This window comes from Syngnathus leptorhynchus, chromosome 10, assembly GCF_054491065.1.
Source record: "Syngnathus leptorhynchus isolate UIUO chromosome 10, UIUO_Slep, whole genome shotgun sequence".
NCBI lineage: Eukaryota > Metazoa > Chordata > Actinopteri > Syngnathiformes > Syngnathidae > Syngnathus > Syngnathus leptorhynchus.
Window position 1 is genome coordinate 13,048,438 of NC_141204.1, and position 3,579 is coordinate 13,052,016.

Here is a 3,579-nt window from a genome sequence, read left to right on the forward strand (position 1 = left end):
TGTGTGCGTGTGCATGTGCGTGTGCGTGTGTGAGCACAGACCAAAGTAAGTGATTTTGAGGAGATGATGCACCTGCAACAAGACATTCTGGATGTTCAGCGTCTGCCATGGAGGAGCGGCGAGGCTTTGGACACACTGTGAGTCACATCCCAATGAATGTTTCACACAACAGTTACTAAGAACTGCACTGTTAACTTGACCTGTTTTTCTATTAGTTAAGGAAAGGCTATGGGAATGCTGCGCAAGCTGAGAGAGAAACCCAAAGTTTTGGATTCTTCATGCATCTTTTCTCCTCTGAGAACTTTTTTGTGTCTTCATGAAATGAAACTTTTAATCTGGCACCCAGAGCAGTGTTGTTCAGGGGATGATCAGGAAATCTCGCGTCTAGTGGTACAAGCGGTGCAGTTCTATGAGAGGACGCTTTGAGACTTCTATACACACCTCGGCTACTGATGTACGCTTACATCCACTTCAGAGCAGAAGAAGTTGCTAAAACATCTATTTGACAAAACTGTGAATGTACTGTAATGAATAGTCGAATGTAATCTTCTATACTGCAATTGCTTTCCTTCGTCCTTCATTGCAGTCCTTAACGAAGTCCTAACAGTTCCTAACCAAGTCCAAACAACCCTCTAACCAAGTCCTAATAGTTCCTAACCATGTCTTCACATCCTGCAGAGAGTGTGCCTATATTTTGGAGCAGGATCAAATTTAGGAACATTTTGCTTTAAAATATCTGAAAAAAAAACGATCCAAAAGAATCGACCCTCATCAAACTTTCTGTAGAGTCACACGCTCTTTGCTCGTTGAATTCTTGCAGTAAGACGGGCATTTGTCGTCAGCGCGTCATGGGTCTGCTTCCGAAAGTGGAAGGCGTGGTGCAGGAGATGGTTGAGAGTGAACAAGTCCTGATGGGTCTGCAGGAGAGGTGCCAAAGGGAACTGTGGAATCTCTTCTCAATGTCTCGTGTGAGGAATTGGATTCAGAAGATAAAGGTGGCTTCTTTGAAATGAACTGACTCGGCCATTTGGATGACTCTCGGTTCGAAGCCCGGTAAGTGGTAGTCCTGCTGGTGTCGGACACCTTCTTCTGTGCCGCCTCTGACGACCTCCCGACACAGTTTACAGCAGTTGTGAGTACAGTCGGTCACATAATGTACAAATCTTCAGCAGATGCTTTGAAGACTTATGAAACTTTTCCTCTTCCACTATTGGCTTATTCTTTTTCAGTTTTAAACCCTATGAAGTTATTTAAAAAAAAAAGGAACAGTCAATATCTTCTTCGAGTAGTTAAGGGGATGGCCTAGAATTCCCTTGGGGCCTCCCCGTGCAGGTTCAAATCCTGCTGATTTTGGCTCAGTACTGCCATAGAATTATGTAGTGTTAAAATGAAACATGCTCTTGACATTTTGATTATGAGCTGAACTTACATGTGTTGAAAAAAACTGTCAAGTGAAATCCGTTGTGAACATCGCCGACGTTCTCTTCCATAAGACAGATGTTGTTTTAACCACTCAGCCATGACAACATTTTGTCCAGGTGTTAATTTCTCAGGCCAGGTGCGTGAACCCGGGTTTGCTCCGTCCTGATAAAATGGCAGCATGCAACTGCATGAGTAAGTTGTTGTGGCTGAGTGGTTAAAGCGATGGACTAGAAATTCATTGGGGTTTCCCCGCACTGATTCGAATCCTGTCGACAACACTTCCATTTTAAGATAGAAAGACAATAACGTTAAAGATAGTAGGTGAAATTTGACGATGTGACAACCAAAGCTGTGTACAGCAAGTGACATCTGTTCCCGGCAGGATTCAAATCTGCGAGGGGAGACCCCAATGGATTTCAAGTCTATCTCCTCAACCACTCGGCCACGACAAACTTGGAATTTTACTGGCGTTACTTTCTCTGGACCATATTCTATTGTAAGGAACCAGGATTCGCTCCTTTGTAAAATGGCAGCTGCAGAGTCGAGAGTGTCTTTTGTGTTCTTACTCAATATGTTTATCAGATGCTGAGTGAATGGACATGGGTGCAAGGGAGCAACAGCTTCTCCAGAGATCTCTTAGTTTTACATCCACTGACTGCCACTGTGTGGATATCAGGGCAAAATACACATTTATGCACTCTTCGAGGGGAAGCATGCAAAACTGTAGTATCTGTTCTTATCAGTTTAATATCTGATACGGCCCCTATATGGGGACCACATATTAAATAGATTTTTGGAATAGGGAGGTGTAACAGGGGCTTGCCCAATCCACTACACGAATCGATCTGGTATTGCATTACCTACAGGAACGGTGTACCCCCTCTACTGGTCAAATCAATAGTTCGTATGATATAAAAAAAAACAAATTCAAAGTCCGCTTTACAGGAGTAAGTAGTCAATTATGACTTGATAGCGTCCAATCTAAATGTAAGACGTTTCAACTTGAGAGGCAGCATGAATTTACGTAACCGTTCTAAAATATACAGCAATTAAAATGTGTTTCTAAAAGTCCCCCGCCTACTGCCCGATGACGGCTGGGATAGGCTCCAGCACGCCCGCGACCCCCGTGGGGACAAAGCGGTACAGAAACTGGATGGATGGATGTTTCTTTGCCTGAGATTTTCACATCATTGTTCCAGGAATTTTTATTACAATTCTTATTCTCAAAGTTTTAAGAAAATGTCATTTTCAAAACTTGTTCAGAAAAAAAAAATATTCAGTGGTAATGTTGGAGATTTTCAATAAATACAAAGTCATAGTTTTAGTGTTCTCAGGTTAAAAGAGGCAATGCATGATGGGCATGTTTTTGCAGATATATTATTTTACTTCATTTTTTATGGTTTATTATGGTTGCTGCCATCACCACTAGATGGCGACTCTAAGAAAAAGGAGGTGAACAAAGGCGTGGGGGTATTACTTAATTTATAATGCTTTGGTTTTGTAACGACGAAAGGTACTATTTCAACAGTTCCAGGAATCCTGTTTCATCCACTGAGTGTATTTGTGCCACACGTTTGTAGCAATTAAGCCCGTGACTGAAGATGGCGTGTGTTAGGGATGTTCTGACTCTAACTTATCTACATCCCAACATAATCATACGATCAAGATAGTTCATAAACCCTAACAGCGTGCGCGGTAAAGAGTTGGGCCTGGCAACTTGGAAACCTCACGCTCCACAGGCAAGTGAGACACCATGCGCAAAAAAATGGATCAACCCCCCACCTGCGTGAGTCGTTGTAATTGCACTACGTTTGCACTGATTACGGTCTCTCCAAAGGTGGGCATCTGAAGAACTTAATCCAATTATGAGGGGCTGCGTTTGCTCTCTTCCCCAATTTTACTGTTCAAAACATATTCCAGGTTTACAGTGCTGTGACACACCAAACGCTAATGAATAGTGATGGACACATGAGACTACCTTGGGATTTGAGGCTTTCCCACCAAACTGTTTGCAAACAGGTTTATTTCTTGAGGGCGGCACATAAACCCTCCTCCTGGTCAAAAGGAGTCATTCATTCCATTAATGAGAGTTACATTCACCTTTATATTTCGCTTCATGTAGCCTGATCAAAATGAATACAATTTCTCTCTGTATGT

The 3,579-nt window shown here is 42.5% G+C and overlaps 2 non-coding genes across 2 annotated transcripts; both read left to right on the plus strand.

Moving 5' to 3' along the window:
- Nucleotides 1-1,618: 1,618 nt before the first annotated feature.
- Nucleotides 1,619-1,700, plus strand: trnas-aga (transfer RNA serine (anticodon AGA)). The gene has a single exon. It is a non-coding gene; the product is annotated as a tRNA-Ser (tRNA).
- Nucleotides 1,701-2,110: 410 nt separating this feature from the next.
- On the plus strand, nucleotides 2,111-2,304 carry LOC147050541 (U2 spliceosomal RNA). Its single transcript, XR_015067507.1, has one exon. It is a non-coding gene; the product is annotated as a U2 spliceosomal RNA (small nuclear RNA).
- Nucleotides 2,305-3,579: the final 1,275 nt, after the last annotated feature.